The sequence below is a fragment of the Apteryx mantelli genome, chromosome 21, assembly GCF_036417845.1.
Source record: "Apteryx mantelli isolate bAptMan1 chromosome 21, bAptMan1.hap1, whole genome shotgun sequence".
Classification (NCBI taxonomy): Eukaryota; Metazoa; Chordata; class Aves; order Apterygiformes; family Apterygidae; genus Apteryx; species Apteryx mantelli.
The window spans coordinates 13,154,671-13,172,107 of record NC_089998.1 but is presented as its reverse complement, the minus strand read 5'-3'; the positions used below and the strand labels follow the sequence as shown (position 1 = coordinate 13,172,107).

Genomic DNA, 17,437 nt, shown 5'->3' with positions numbered 1-17,437 from the left:
TCATATTTGCAAGCTCAATGATATATCATGTGTTTCCTTGCCATATCCAGTAGCTCACTTAGATATAGCAGAAAAATGACATGAAACTGGTTTGCATGTCTTGTTCTTGACCAGCCTCTAGTGCCTGTGTTTTATCAGAGTATTTTCTTTTGGGTACTTACAAATTGATTTTTTAATGAACCAACCCAATTTCTGGGTACTGAATTAGGATTCAGTGTTTTGCCACAAGATTATGGACAAATGGTCCATTAGATTTTTGCTTTCTGGCTTTGATGAAGTCCCTAAATGACTGTTTCAAGGTGTTTCTTTAAAAACCAAATAAAATATCTGCCCAGTTGCATTCTTTTGCGTGTGTGTATGAACTCCTCGACTTTTGTTTCAACTCACTCACATCCTGCAACTGAAGCTGTAATTACAGCACTCTGCCTGTGCAGATGTTGTAGTTACTGACCAGAAAATGATGCAGCTGTGTTTCAACACCTAAATGAGAACCCCCCAAGCTCCTCTGCTATTCAGGAGGTGCTGGGAGGCAGCAGGAGAGACCGAGTTTGGCATTCCAGATGGGAAGAAGAAATGAACTGTGTGCTGTGAACCCCTGGAAGCGAACCATTTCTAACCGGATCTCATCTTGCAGCTCCCCACTCTGCTTTCAACCTCAGGTATGCACAAGGCTCATCTCCTGACTTCCAACTGGGTCTGTTGATCTAAGGAAAGATACCACTTCTTGCTACAGATATGCATCAGCTTTCCCATCTCCCTGTGCTATTTTTCCTTTCTTCCCATGAGCTTTCCCAGCAGCATGTGGGCATGCAGTGCAGCCTTTTCTCCTGCGCCCTGGCACTTAATTCTCTTTCAAGGGCTTGTTGCTAACATAAGGGGAGATGACTCGGCTGGCAATGCCAGGAGAAGGCAAGGCCAACGACTGTGCACTGGAGTGGCACAGTCTCTTTGTTCCTTCCCTGGTCCTTCCCTGTTTATTGTACCCTGTCAAATATCCACTGCCCACTAGGCACCTCCTCGCCCTGCTATCTCTCAGCTCCAGGAGCTTGCACACGGCAGCGTATGAGCGCCCTGGGAGAGGAGTGATTCTCTGCTTCTATTTTTGTCAGTGAGGACGAATGCTTAACCCTCATGTGCAGAGAGAAGCAACCGGACTGCTGTTGAATGGGGGAATGGAGAGGGAATGGATGGCACATGTCTCTGGTTACTATCTTGCTGTGCGAGTCCAGCACCACACCTCTAAGATGGCTTCAAAAACTCCGACCAATTTGGGTGTGGACTGGGGAGATGTGAGTTGCACTTTACACCCCACGCCATCCACGTGGTGTTTCACACAGCCCTAAAGAGATGGACGGAGACCCCACCGAGTCCCGTTTTCTTCCTAATGACTCTGGCATAACTCCAGCTTGATCAATGGGCAACACCCATGCAGATTCAGAGCGAAAGGGAATCACCCTCCCGAGCCGTGCTTGGAAAGCAGCACGGATCATTTGGGCAGCTTTGCTGGGTCCTGCACTCACTGCACAAGCCGGCAGGCAGCTCTGGCACATCCCTGCCTTGGGCACACTGCATTTACTGTAACCACGTCGGGAAAGTCCTCCCCCCCGGCAAAGCACTGTACACTGATAAAGAGTTAAGAAGCTCTCAGAGGCGGTTCTGTGAGAACATTTCTCAGAGGGCAGTGCACTTTTATTTGAAATAATTTTCCATTCCATTTTTATCTATATAATAGGAGGTGGCTCAGGGGTCCGAGTTTTCCATAGCCCCAGACCTCATTTCTCTGGCTGGGGTTGACCCCTGGTCAACTTCCCTAAGAATAACAGAGAAAAGTTCAATGGGAGAGAAAGAGCCACTGGTCTGAACTCCCACTGCTGCTTCATGATGCTGTGGGCATGTAATTATACTCTCTTTGTTAATAGAGTAGAACAGAACATATACATTCATATATATATGGGAAGAGAGCTGGAAAGAAATGTACCTGGAAGGAGATTTCCAAGCAAACATGGTGGCTGAGGACCACACAAAGCTTTCTGGTGTTTTATCTTGGTTCAACAACAATACTTTGCTTGTTACTTAGACTCATGCGGAAATTATTCATTCTGCTTAAAACATTTTGATTTTTTAAAATATTTCTCATTAAAGCATTTTTGATGAAAAACAACAAAATTTGGAAGCATTTCACTTTTTGAATTTTGGAAGCATGGGGATGAAATTTATGACAAAAAAAATTTTGACAGAAAAAGGATTTGAAAGAAAGTGTCTGTGTTAAAAGTCTGTTTCATGTAGAAAACACGATTCAAAGGAAGTGTTTTGATTAGTCCCAGTGATATCTAATACAGCAGCTGCCCTGCCCTTGATGCATGCTTTTAAGTGACACTCCTTATGACAGAGGGGCTGTCACTCTGCTAGTGCTAATGGACAAAATCCCAGGAAGTGGCTCATTCTTCAATCTCTGGAAGGCCATTTTTAGACAAGCCTCCTGGACACTGGAGTGTGATATTTTCTCTTAATCCAACTGCTGCCTTCCCTGGAGAGAGCATGCCATTTCTGTAACCTTACTTAAGCCTTATAAAACTGCTTAGGTTCTCCATCTCACACAAAAGAGAATGAGATTCCTTCGTTTAAGGATCACAGGGGAGTTGGTCTTGGAAAATCTCAGCAGTGATCAAATAAGGACACATTTTGGTGGATTTCCTCTGAAAGACAGGAGTGTCCAGCAGTACAAACTAATTTCACTGTGGAGCTAGAAAATACTTGCATTTAAATGTTAGAAAAATCAACAGATTAAAATCACAGGAGAATAATTTAAGGTTGGTTTACATGCTTCAAACTCAGCCCCTGAAGTTTTAACAGGCTTGGCTAACATTTCACTAGTGTGTACTGGTCTTCAAGATGCTAACCATCCCTCATTCAGTGATGCTAAATATCCCTTTGCAGCACTTAAAGACCAAGTCTTCTAAAATCTCAGTTTTTCAAGTATATTCCTAGTCATTCATTTTGAGGGACTGAAGCATTTGCCTGGCTTGTTTAATCAGAAGGGCTTCTATTACAATCTAGACAGCATCTAATGAAAACAACTGCTATTTTTTGTTGCAGTCTGCTAGATTCATCATTCTCAGCTAGGTTCATATAGGAAACAGAGTTTCAGTCATATATGAATGTTTAGTTTGCACCTTGGAAACACCATTTCCAGTTGTATTGCAGCATGTACTACTTCAGCCCCTGCAATTCTAGGAAGTTTCAATTACCCGATTCTCTCCTTTCCTTCCCAAAACCGCCTGCAGCTGCCTCCTGTTTCCTTCCGCAAAGTCTTCAGGGAATGGAAACTGAATCAAGCTCAGGTGAACAGCATGCAGAGAAGAGCGCAGGATGGAAAGGTCCTTCCTTCAAAAAGGGTAGGCATGTGCCATGCATGTGATACTTTTCCTGAACTCGACTCAATTCTCTCAATAAGAACTGTAAGACTTAATATCACCAGACAATCCAGATCTGTTGCGTTCAGCTCTTTGGTTACACACGATACTAACAACTGTGTTTCAGTCTCCCCTATGTTAGCCTGGATCTTCCTTCTGATCCTGCCAAGGTAGGAAGGAGTCCCTCTGGTAGTGGGTCTTTTGGGGACAGAGAGTCTTCATTCAGGTCATGAGTTAGTTATTTGATTGTCATTTTTAGCTTTGGCAACTGCCTTTTTTTTTTCTGTTTAACACACATCTAGTGCAACATCATGGTTATTGACGTACTCGGATACCAAAACTGTCAAGCAAATACAGAGAAATGTTTGCAGCAGTAGTGATGCCTGACTCCATTTAGGAGGCACTGAAACAAAGACCAGGAGAAAAAGAAACAGCAAAGAATGAGTATGAAAAACAGGTGGGCAGAAACGGGGAAACTGAAGAAGACAACTGATATGCACAGACACAATGTTTTATACAGCCCATGTGACAGGGACTGAATGGGAGGACTTTTCTGTCCTGACAGCCCATCACAGGCTATTCTGAATAAAAGAGAAAGAAAATACTGAGAATCACAAAATACAGAATCGAGACTTTTACAAAACTGCCAGCTCCACAAGAATTTTTCATCATTCATATACTTGCTGGAATACGTCTAACAGGAATATACTGCAGTCAGAAGGGTGACTATGAGAAGATAGACACACCTAAGTAGAGGTCATTTAGTCTGCTCAGATACCAAGCAGAGCCTGCTAGAAGATACAGACAGGATCCAGAAGAGCCTTTTATAGCCCAGGTTGCTGAGAGCTATACAACTTTGCTATTGCAATGGGAGATAAAAGCTAGTTGAGATGTATCCAAACTACATAGAGAGTTATTCCCAAATGAGCTTTCTGTAAAACAAGACAACTGATAACATGCTTGACAATATTTTAGTATCAGTTCATACCCAGTTTTTCACTTACAGTCTCAAAGAATCCTCAACATAGAGTCATTCCAATAAGGCTCTATCAGAAATTGATAAACATGTAAATTCCTCATCAAAATGATAAAAGGATTTAAACTGATACTTGTAAAAACATCTACCTTTTCTTGACTCTGTAGTGAGTCATTTACATGATGGTGGGGCTCAGAGTATGCTGGTCACTAAGCTATATCAGAAGATGATTCCCATTCTGAAGCTGTTATAATCCTTCTTTCCAAAAAGTTTTTTTCCAGTCCTACAACCATTAGCTCATTTTGCAAAAAGTCCCTAATTTCCTCCTCTCCAAGCTGTGCGTTCTTTCTCTCTATAGTTCTTGCAACTCTATTCCTGCTTGTTGCAAGGACGCCAACCAGTGCAGTGAATACAGACCGCCACACACTGGCCCTAGACATATTGTTCTGCACCTTCAAAACAGGACTTTAGAGATCTTTGTACAGGGATATCTAAAGCTGGTTACCACTTTAACTAACCTGATTTAGAAAGCCAAGCAGCTACACCTGCACAGTCCCTTAGCATAGACCTAATTACAGCTACTAAAGTAGTTTGCCTTACTCCCCAAAGAGAAGTCGCAGGAGGTTAGTAGCTACATTATTGCGTCTGGGGCAAACAGAATAGTTACTTATTTTGGAGTTTTCAGTAACTCTGCAAGGTTCATAAAATCAAAGAGAAGAAAGTCTGTTCTTGAGTGCAGAGGGACTTCTTGTAAGATGCAGGGATTCACAACATTTGGTGCATTCTTGTGAAGTTGATGATGACTACAACACTGCTAACACATTTAGCTCTTCTTTGGGCAAGGTAGCTTTGAATCGATTCACAGATGGGCCATGTTTTTTTCCCCCCCATTTTTAGATGTCTGATTACAAGTCAGTATAGCAGGCCAGGAGTACCTGAAAGCATCACCTGAGCCATGCGTGTTCCTCATGGACGGGATGCCCATGCCTGACGGACTGGGGCTGAACAAATTAGGCCTAGAGTTACCTTGTCACCCTTGACTTCCAGAGATACAGCAATAGCGGAAGGAAGGGAAGGAGAACCCAGGCCCTATGCCAGCCGTAACTTCTTACTTTTTAAAATCAAATCAGTGCAAAACCCACCACGAACCCTATAGTTCTGCTTCACTGTAAAGAGTGCCTGAATGCTGCCTTTGGTAGGGAAGAGAGCCATGAACATCTTCTGTGTTTTTCATGTTACGATTATCAAATTGGCAGCAAAATAATAAACGCTTCTCTGAACTTCCTAAATGCCAAGAAAATATTTACAGGGCCCACTTCTGCAAAGCATGCACGCCAGCCCAAAGGGCATACACGCACACTGCACTGGGTGCCGCCTGGCATGCTTTTCACAGTGATTTTTATTAAACATTTGCGGTTTTCCTGCTGAAAAACCCAGCAAAAGATTAATGCCAAAAAGGGACTCCTCTGGGGCTGAAACTGTCAGGGAGCCAGAAGACAAGGAAGTAAAGTGCCTGCATGTCCATTCCTTCCCAAACTTATTTTACCACCAGATAAATAAGATCCAGCCTGGCCAGGATTGCAGCACATTTATGGGGGAAATCTGTGCTAATGCTGACCATGTTCTCCATGCTCCAGAAAAAACAGGGAGGGCTTTAGGCCTGCGCTCATGAACATTTCACCAGCAAATAAATTCATATAAAAATATTTCCCATGTATGTAATTTTTTTTTCTTTAAAATGGGATTGCTATGGTCTCTAATTTCCTCGGGACTGCAAACATAACTCTGCAATGCTTCACAGCTGTTGAAATACTGTGCTATGCATGGAAATGGGCTCAACATGTAGCTATATTCCTGGGATGCTTCCAGCGCAGACTGGAGCGATGCCATGATGCAACCAGAACAGTTAACAGGCAGGTTGGCGCCAAGGCAAAAAACATACCCCGGGTTTGGTATGTGCCTTGGAAAGTGACAGCCCTACTCCTACCCTGCAAGACATTCCTAGTTTGCGCGACTCCGTCAGAGACAACTGTTACATCCTGTGCTGACACCCCACGGGGCAGTGAGCGGTGCACCAACCTGCATGTGGGAGGGCAGCGTTTTACCGCAGCATAATCCTTAATTTATTTCCAGCTTCAACTATTACACTTTAATGAAGGTTTTCTAATGAGCTGTTTAAATAGTAATTAGAGGCCAGCACTGAAGAGGGAGATAAGTCTTGCGGGTATCTAGCGCTGCAAGAAAGGACCTGATAAGAAAGAACTGAATGATTTTCTTCTGGGATCAATTCCAAAGAGCAATTATCCCCTTGATACCATGCTGCTTAAACAGGAACAGATTGAAAAAACACTTTACAGTGGCTGGCAATGAATGGGCTACTTTCCCAGCGTTTTACAAGAGAAGGCCAGAGGCTTTACGCCAGTACCTGAGATAGGAGATGATCCAAATGGTGCTGATATCTCATCTTATTTACATAAAATAATAATCCAATTTTACTGAAAAGCTTTACATAAACAGAATAATTGTCAGGAACATGCGGGTAGTTTCCTGGTAGGTTCCCACCTCAGTAATTCAAAGTGTTTTTTTTTTTTTTAATTCCAGGTGCTGGGCTTTGGTGACTTGCTAACACTGACCAGTAACTAGGTTGCTGTCCCTTTGCTGTTGGCAGTAAGATGTATCCTATTTTGCTAAGAGCAGTTCTGCCCCCATAATTATATTGTAGCCATTCCAGCCGAGCAGATGAGCTGAGCTGTGACAATTGTGCAGGACAATATGACTCACAGACTTGGCTAAAAACTCACTAGTTATCCTCTGATGTTGTCTGAGAGTTAAGTAAGCTTGAACATTTTAATAGGCTTATTTTCTCACCATTCTACTGCCTCAGGTGATCTATTGTGTTGCAACACAAAATAGAGTATCATGGGATCATTAGAAGCAAGAAAGGGGACATGCTCAAATCGTCATTTTTCTGACATGCTCTGCCAGTGCCAATATCTGGTAGGGACTCTATGGTGAGTGGCGCGAATGGCAACACATTTGGCAAACTGCAGAAAAAAACATCCAGGAAGGATTTCCTTGAGGTTGGAGCATTACTTACTAATACAGTGTAACGAGGAGATATAATAGTATGGCAGGATCGCACTGTGCCTGGTGGTGTTAATACATGCAACGAAAACCTAGTGCTTCCATGCATGTAAGGAGCACATACAAGGACACATTGAAGGGTCGTAACTGTGGGAAAAACAGCATATAGCCCTTCCTTAACTGGTGAAAGAGATCTGCAGGTCACCGGTGCATCCTTGACTACTCCCTCCCTCTGGATTTCCACGCACCCCACCACGGTGCCCCAGCAAGCCTGCTTTCTGCACAGTCCACCCAGACTGTGGTTACTAGAGACCAGACAGATGTAGAGTCCTGAATGCTGGACCAGAAGGGACTTGCTGCATTAGCGAGCTTTGCTCCTGAAGCGCCAGGTCCTTCAGTCCACTGCAGGAACTGGGACAGAGACAACTTGTGGAAACTTGCTTTTACAGGGATTCAGAGCCTCCTTCTAAATTCCAGTGTAGTTTCATTCATGGCAATGTGCACCTTCGTTTCTGTGCTGTGACTGCTGGTTAGCTCCCAAAGCTCTTCTCCCTGCTACGTGCACACCAGCCCTTGCACCATCAGAGAGCAGTCAGAGCCCTTCTCAGCCAGCCCCTCTCCTTAAACTGACCATGCCAAGCACTTTTAGGTCCCCTCTTGTACAACAGGATCTTCATTTCCCTGATCTTCCTAGCTTTTCGCTGCAGTTCTCATCTGATTTCATCTGGTGGGAACATGAATGGGATATGATATGACATGGGCACCACCCAAGAAGAGTAAAGTCAGAGCAGAGGTCCTTCTAGCCCAGTAACCTGTCTTGGACATTCATCAGCAGCAGATGCTCAGGGTAGTTTCATGTTACAGCTGAGCCAGCTTCAAAGCTCCCTGCTGTGAGAGAGGACATCTCACCAGCTCTCTTTCCCTGCACCATTTTCGACCTCCCTTTCTCAGCACCTGCTCACACCACTGTACTGGCTCTGGCACACAGTAGATCACACAGGAGCCAATTCTGCTTGCAAACATGGAAACAAACCCCTCTCTTTTTGACAGGCTTGTTTTCTGCCATTGCAGTGTGCTGAACTGGTTTACTGACTGTTCAGAGGAGCCTCAGAAGCAGCTCAAGGCTAGCAGAGTGCAAAGTGGAGATGTGGGTGGAGTAGGACCTTCTCCTTTTGGCATCAGTGATGCGGTAAAATTAGCTCAGGCCATCCCATGAAATCACATCTTGTGAGAAGGAAATGTGAACAGGGCATGAAAGGGTGAATCCACTGCGGGCTTCAAGAAAAAACAAGTTGGGCATATCAGGGGAAGCAGACTGCACAAATCACGGCATCCTACAAGCAAAAGTGGGACCTCAGCACCGTAGATGTCTCTGTTAATTTTTATCCCATTGATGTATTTGCAATCTACAACACCACGCTGAAACGAACTCCAAATTCAACTATGCCTTATGTGAAAAAGGGCAGCACTTTTCAAATTACTGCCTGATCATGCTACACAGCACCCCCTGCTCTTGGTACTAGCAGGAGGATATGCACCTTTCTCTGGATCATCCCGGAGAGATCAGAGTCAAGAGCTCTCTTGGGCTTTGTGCAACAGCTTTATCCTTCCAGCAGTCTTACTGCAACTCTCTCTCCCTTAACAACTTCCCTTTGCTCTTTTTCCAGGAACTCCATGGCTGACTCATACACTGGGGCCTTTCCTATTTTTGACAGTTTGTAGGATTCCAGGTGAACATCTGCTTCTCACAGAGAGCAGAAATTCAAGCTATATGTCCCTCACTGCATGACTCCACACTTTACTATGTCATTTCATCCCATTCCTATTCTTCCTATCCGGAAGTGCACAGTTTGTTGTAATTTCCCCAAATGCCTTTGTTCTAATGATGATTCCCAATTGCAGGTAATTGTGAAATTTCATTAGCAATTTCTATATATTATGCCAAGGCCATTAAGAAAAATATGAAAAAAATAATTTCCAAGACCAGTATTTGAGAAACCCATCCTTGCAGCCCAGCACTTTCCTATTCCAATTGATTTAATAATTCTACTTTACTGAAGTCCAGACAACTTAGATGCATCCTGTCTGCTTTGTCAAGAGATCAGTTTTTTTTATCTACTCTGGCATCATTTACTTTCAGAAAATTCATATCTCATCTTATCCATGTTCTTAATTATTCTCTGTTTTAATGTTTATTCTAAAGTTTTGCATACTAATAGATTCAGACTAATAGACCTCTACATGCCAAGAAAACATTCACCCTGCCCCAATAAATACACCTTTATTTGCTGTTCTCCAGCCAAACCATCCAGCCCCTGTGGTTTGACAGATTTATTACAAACCCTTCTTCCGTGACTTCAGCTTTGTGCCAGTCCTTTCTAATTTCTGGAGGAGAAGCTAGCTGGTCCTACCTGTTTGCATGATCCAAGATCTTTGACTGCTGCATCCATTATGCTTGTGGCATTTCCCATTCCCATAACCTTCCATGAGTCATCCTGCCTCTGTCCCCTTGGCCAGCATCCCCATCACTACCAAAAACTAGGGCAAAGCTTTCATTTAGTTTCAGGACTATACTTAGATTATCTTTAATCTTTGTCCCATCCTCAGTGCATACCAGTCCCACTTCTTCTTTCCTGCTTCCCCTTTCATTTATATGGCTGGACAGTTTCCAAGAATTGTGCAACCCATCTTCTGCTATTTCCTTTAATAACCTTTACAAGGTTGTATTCAGCCTTACTTTCAGACTTGCTTGCTTTACATCCCTGTAAAAATTGCTTTTCGTTGCTGGCCTTTTTACCGTTACCTGGGGGCTCCCTGATCTCCTTCAGCAGCACATCTTCCTCCCATCCACCAACCCCTTAATCCACTCCTTCCTCATGCAGATTCTCAAGCCCCTGCCTTGCCTCCATGGGAAATAGGCAGGGCTTTTTGTCAGCAGGAGGGAGCTGCTGTTGAATCATAGCCTTCCTGGTTGCAAGGCCAGTGGCCATCCTGTTTGTGTTCGGCCAGGGGAGCGGGCGCCTACAAGACAGAGGTTAATTCTGTCTTGGACCTGGCGGGCGGGCAGAGATGTCCTGCCAAAGAAAACGACAACGCTCAAAACGTGCTCACTAGCCAAAGCCCTGCACCCCTTCTGCCCACTGCACTATGCAGCCCATACCCTGTTATTACAGGAGTAACTTAGGGAGGTGTTTGCATCTGCTCAGGCAGGGCTTTGCTCCCCAGCCAGCCTAATGCAGCCTCAAGGGCAAGGTGAGATTCTTGGAATTAAATGGAACTTCATAATGATAATTATTATTTTTAGATCTTTCCTTTCGGCAGCTCTCCAAAGCAATGAAGAGCTCTGCTGAGCCGTAGAGCACAGGATACCATTAGTATAAACCCACAAATACCTTCAAAATTGGGAGAAAGATGTAGGTGGGAGGGGAGAAACCCTAAAACTTGCCCTGGGAAGCAGCTCTGCATTAGCATCTCTTGCTTGAGGAAAAGTGCCCTGGTCACCCACAAAGATTTGCCATGCAGCAGCAGCAGCACCAGAGGGTCCTACCCACACATCCAGCTCTTGGCAACTGGAGGTTCCCCCAAGCACGGAGCAAACCTCCCAGTAGCAGGACTCGTAAACCTGTAGCTCTGCATGAAGTCACTCCTCTAGAGCACCTTTGTAAATGTGCTGCCTGGAACGGTTCTCCCCTCTGGCAGTAATATAAATGGGAGCCTGTTAGTCAGCTGCATACTCTCTCGATGACTGGCTACAGGCTGTTGGTGCATCAGGTCTCTGGGCTTTGCTACCTTAGAAGGTTTTTACTGGAGAGGAGCAAGGAAAGAGTGCTTCAAAAGAGGACAAGAAACATTCCAGCTCTTGGATCCGTTCCAACCTTGGCTGGAAAGTTGAGACATGCCTTGGAGGGGATGGGAGTCCCCTTGGAAGATAATCAGAGATTTTGAGTCTCTGTTACTTCCTTCTGTTTACAAAGTCAGCAAAGTCAGAAAGCTGGTTCTCCACCCCCACCCCACCACAAGATTATGTCTCTGCTCACAGCAGAAATGACGTACACGTCGATGTGAGGTGCTCTGAGGCAAAGAGGCTCCTGGTCACCCCTTGTGAACTACAGACACTTGGGGAAGGAGGGTGGCACACTGGAGGAGAGCCTCCAAACTCCCACTGCAGCCCAGAGCAGGCCAGTGAAGAGCTGTGATGGAGGGATGTCATTTCCAAAGGGCTGTTCTAAATTAGAAGGCACATATTCTAGGTGCTCCCAAAATGCTGGGATGATGCCAGTCATTGTAGGATGCGGAAAGACCGTTTTGTTCATCTTCTTCCATTCAAACAATAATGCCAGTGGCTCCCCGGCCACTGTACAGATACCAGTGGTGTGTTCAGTGCTGCACTGGCTCCTGCCAGCCCCCAGATGACAACTGTCCCTGTTGCTCACCTCTCAGCCTTACCAGCCTCTTCCTTTGCTAAAGCAACCTGCCTGTTTCTGCAGTTTCTTTGGGGCACCTGCCAGGGGCCATCACAGCATTTTCCTGGCATAGCAGCACTGGCTAGACTGGCAGAAACAAGACTGGAAGGGCTCATCCAGAGCAACAGTCCAGTGCTCCTCAATCACTGGCCATCAGTAGCACCAAGGGCTCTGCAGCACATCTGTTCTGCACGTCTGCACTACAGCTGTGATCCTGCAATAGGCAGTTTGCTTCAAAGCAATATTCTCCAGAGAAGATGCCATATTTAATAGCTGTCTGCCTTCCCTCCTGTGCTTACACAGGAGCAGAACCCTTGCTCTCTGTAGCTGGTGACAGACACATTTCCCTTCACTACCTTAATCCAGGAAGAAACCCCAAACATTTTCAGATGCAGACTGCAGCTCTTGACAGCATGGCACTTGGCTAATGGAATAAGTTTAATGCAGAACTTCTCTGCAACCAGAAGCAAAAGAGTTAAATACCAGCAGGATGTGGGTGGCCATGGACCATCAGTACTTCATGGGACGCAGAGTCAGAGCAACATCATCATCCTCTACAACAAGCAGTGAGAATCACAGAAAGGGCCCTTGGTTGGAGAACTTCAAGCAGAACCCCTGAAGCAGTGGTGGCATCTATGATGTTTGCAGGGAGGCTGCTCCCTACCGACATTTTATGGTGGTTTGACTTCACGGATTAACCTAGCAGCTCACATTGTATCTCATAGGCCAGTTAAATTCACTTAATGTTGGACAGAAAAGCAGAATTAGATTCCTCAGCTGTTCTGCAGCTCTGAAAGCAATTGTACACATGTTCAGGGAATAACCAAAGCCTGATGATATATTATAGTCACGGTGATGTTTATACAAAGCAGTAAAGGTCACACACTGACTAAACAACTTGGGTCTAATGGCTGAGGGCAGCCAAGAGACACAAACTATATCCCTGGCACCTTGCAGGCCTGAGTAGGACCACAGAGCTGTCCCTTTACCTGCATATGCCTCAGTTTCCTTAGCTCTACCAGCAGGATTATAGAAAAAACTGGTTGTCTTTCAAGGGCATGCTGAGTTCATTTACTAGTGGAGAGAAAGTGTCTTGATAGACTCTGAGGACTGGTGCTAGAGCAATTCCAAGGATTACTACAACCCAAGCTGGCGCACAGCACTCAGCCAAGAAGGAAACCTCAATTCCTGTTGCAAACTCTTGGCAGAACAACTGACCAAGGACACTTTCTAATGGTGCTCGTGCACAGCTGTGTTTTCTTGGACTTTTCCCAACCCCAGTGCCCATGAACAGGGTCACAAGCTGTGTGAAGGGAAAAAGAGAGGCTCCAACTATAGCAGATTCCCCTGGCACAGCTGAAGGAGGTTTCTAGCTCTACTTACTGCTCCTGTCAAATAGTATTTTCCATCCAGGAGGCTACTGCAGTACTGATGAGCAGAGGCAGGACCAGAATCCACTGCAAGTCAGGAATCTGAGCACACAGACTGAAATAGGCTTTGACGCTCATTTTCCCACCAAATGAAGTGGAATATCCTCCCTTCACCAACAATACAGACACACACACTCTCTATCTCACATTGCTCCCCTACAGCATACGGCATCACCAATCGTTCCACAGTCCCCACTTCCCGCTCCCAGGGAGACACACGGTGCTGTGTGTCCCTGAGGTGTGAGCAAGGATTCAGACAGGCAAATTTTAAGGCGAGCGGGTGCATGTTGCAACAAGGAGGAGGCTGTTTGGCAAAGGAATTTGGCTCCTTTTATGAAGAGATTCAGGGAACATGCTCATGAAAAACGCAAGTTTCCAAATATTTTATTTTGATCTGGGTGCCTGGCAAGATCTCCTGTGAAAATCCACTCGGTTTGTACTACATGGGCCTAAGAGGAGAGAGTGGGAGTGGTAGGAAGTTAGACACAGACCCTAGCAAGGGTTAGATTTGGGTTTAAGCAGACTGCTGGAAAACCAGAGGGTCTGGCTGTGACCCAGTAGCTGCTCTTTTCTCAGTGTGAAAGGGAGCAACTGCTCCTCTAAGACACCAACATGCAAAGCAGAGTTGGCAGGTAATCCCTGATACACCAACTGTAGGAAAAACTCAGGGAAGGGCCTGAACCTGTCTCTAAAATGCAAAGATGCTGAGTATGCCATTTTACCCATTTATCATGTGAAAAAGATGCTGCTCAATTAGCCCTGACGTCCCTGCTTGCTGCTTCTTGCCTGGGAAAAGAACGCTCACATGCTGGGTTGGGCTGGTTCTTCCTAACATCTCTGCAATGATGCTAAACCAAAAAGTAATTGTCAGGTCTCCAGCCCTGTGGATCTGTCAGAGAAACAGAGCTTTTCGCTCCTAAATAAACACAGAAGTCTTGATATTTAAAGACAAAAAGCTTTTCTAGTAGTGGCTCTTGGTCTGTGTGAATGAGATAAGGGCTGACACATACTCTGTCACAGGCTGACAGATATTAAACCACTGGGGACCAATAAAATAAGCTGAACGTATGCTGCCCTGCAAAGATCGGAGCAAGGCATGCGGACTCCCAGGATCCAGCCCATAAGCTCTGATTAAACAAGGGCTTGTCTCTGAGAAAGATGCATCTGATCTTGGCTCAAAGACTTCCCGTGATGAGGAATCCAGTGTTCACAGAGATGCTGCTCAAGTGGTTAATTCTCCTTAGGGTAAAAAATGCTCCTTTGTTGAATCCATCTCATTTTCCAGGAGCAGATTGGGGTGATGTCCCACATCCCTACAGAGGACAATTCTCTTTTGTCAGGACACAAGTATTTTGTGCTGGTAGAACACATACTGCTACTTCGCACAGAGCATCAGGCTGGAGGGGGAACGCTCAATTATCTGGTGAAGGAAGAAGAGGCATTTACAGACCAGCCAACAGCATACACCAACAGCAAGGCCCAAATCTTAAACAAATCCCTTTAAGGTGAGCAAAGGACCCAGAGCTCAGCTCACTGCTGGCTTGATTTGGCCTTGCTGGACGTCTCCAGGATGGCAGAAAAGAACCCACCCCTTCTTTGAATGATAACGGTGCTCAGCTCAGCAGTCAGCATACTCATGTGGGATATGGCTCCAGTGCCAGGGTCTGTGCATGATGCTGCTGGTTGGTATTTCCAACACCAGCCCCACGGTATCCACAGTACCCTGCAACAGCCCATGTGAGTCTTCATCTCCAAGTTGCCGGCACATTCACAGGGAAACGTAAACTGGTTGTTCATAGATCTAGTTGCTTGTTGAAACAGAAAAGACAGGAAAAAGAGAACCTGGCAGGTTGGACTTTTCTTCGAGGGAAAATCCAGAAAAGTCCATAGATATAAAGAGTTGAGAAGCGTTGAGACAGTGGGAACATGAAACCAGCCAACTGCCCTTCTGCACTGAGACATGAAATTCAAATGAGGCCCCATGGGAACCTAACGCAAACTCACCCCCAGGATAAAGGCTGCCGTTTGCATGGCCAGCAGCGACTACATTGCAAACCAGTGAAGTCATTATTGATTTCAATTCACAGCTACAGAGAGGCTTCAGAACAAGTCTGTGACGTGGAAAATGCTGTGACTGGGATCCCAGTTCCCTCCAGTCTGGTGCATTTTGTGATTATTGACCCTATAGTGGAAAGACCGGGCTAAGGAAACAGGCTTCTTTTTATTTCACGCCTCCATGAGAAACTAAGGGTATTTCCATTGAATTAGCCTGGATGACTGCTTTCCTTCTCTGCACAAAACAGAGTGAAGCAGAGCAATGTTCGGACTAGAAGCCTCAGCTATGGCTCCATGTGATGGATTATTTATTTCTGTAGCCAAGAACTAGATACATCATTTAAAATGGAGACATGAAGAAAAAAACTCAAACCTTCTAGCTTCATTCTTTTCTTTCTTTCAAAAAAAAATTTTTTTTTTAATTTATGATATAAAGAACAGCAGAAACAGGCTAATGATTTCATTATCTGGGAAATCCTTATGGCAGACATACTCAGCACAACGGACTCAGACAACCTGCCTTTCCTTACCCTGTGATGGGCATTTCTGCAGCTGTCTCTTTGATCTCTGATGTCCCATTGATCTTGGAGACTGTACATTGACATTTACCCAAATCCAGGGAGAAACCATAAAGCGCATAATCTTTCACTGGGAATTAGAAAAGAGCAAAACCTTGAAGAGGTGAGGTGATTGCAGGGAAGTCCACAGTACCGTAACTGTGGCATCACATATCCAAATCAAACACTGACATCTCTATCCGGGCAGCCATGTTGCTGCTATTCAAGACCAAGAGCTCTGGGGACGGGGTCTTGCTGCCTGTGAGTGCTTTCACTGCTGAATTGGCCTGGGAGTGTCAAATCATCTTTAATGACTCAGAACTGAGCTGCTCAAAAAAGATGACGTTTTCCTATCTGACCCCAGAGAGTAAGGGACTTAGAAATACATTTCCTTGATTGATTCTACAAATCCCCAGGACATGCTCAAATCAAGTATCTGGTTCAAAGGACTAATGAGAATGCTTAGAAATATGGACTTTAGCAGTCAAAAACCCTTGGTCATCTCCTTCCCAAGAGCAACTGAACATGAAAAGGTGAAACAGTCTGAATGCTAAGAGAGGACTCAAAGGCAGGAGTTTGATGTAGCAGGTCTCCCCATCCCTAGTTACGCACGGTGGACGCAGGGAGGAAAAAGCCTCGCTTCTGCTGTGTCTTGCTCAGTGATCCAGGGCAGATCAATGCTTTTGATCCAAGGCAGATCAATACTTCTGCTTCTGCTTAACAGAGCCTGGGACTTTCTAAGGGGCCTACTGGAGTCAGGCACACAAAGATGCAAAAGATTTCAAGTTCCAGATCTTTTCGGCTCCTTGGAAATCCCCAAGAGAGGCATGGGGCATGATGCAGAAGAGGTTGGCAGCCAAGCTGGGCCTGGAGGAGGGGGAGAGAGGCCGCCTGGTGACAGCGCTGTCGCTGAAGCCTTGCAGTGTGCTTTCCCTGGCAGGAAGCCGTTTGTCTACGAGGCAAGGAAACAAGGAGGTTTTGGAGACGGCAATCCCATGCAGCTTCTCACTGGTTTTCCCAGCTACCGATCCAAGAGTGCCTGTGTTTACTTCCAGCCTTCCTCTCTGCTCAACTGCCAAGCAGCCTTAACGACCGGACGCGAGCCACTCCACCAGGAAATGCGCTGGATCGCATCAGATAAAAAGACCATTACACAGGGACACTTCGCTCGTGTTAACCCTGCTCTACCTGGGTCCCAGGAACGGCGCCGAGGGCCAAGGTTACTCCAGGGCAAATGAATTCGCGGCGTCGTGAGCCTGGCAAAACCATTCTCCACAGCAGATTTCTGTTATCAGAGCCAGAGTTTTCATACCTTGGGCTGCTCCGCAAAGTGACATTGCTACAGCAGGTTGGATCTAGTCCAAACGGCGCTGAAGGGTTCTCAGGCGCGGGGGACTAATGTGCTGACCGTTTGCAGCGAGAACTCTCGGTTCAAATCACATGCGCTTGCTGGACCTGC

The 17,437-nt window shown here is 45.5% G+C and overlaps 1 protein-coding gene across 9 annotated transcripts in view; it reads right to left on the bottom strand.

The window, feature by feature from the left end:
* The window catches only part of EXD3 (exonuclease 3'-5' domain containing 3), a 335,146-nt gene that overhangs the window by 101,837 nt on the left and 215,872 nt on the right, over positions 1-17,437 (bottom strand). The gene's annotated exons all lie outside the window — the stretch shown is intronic.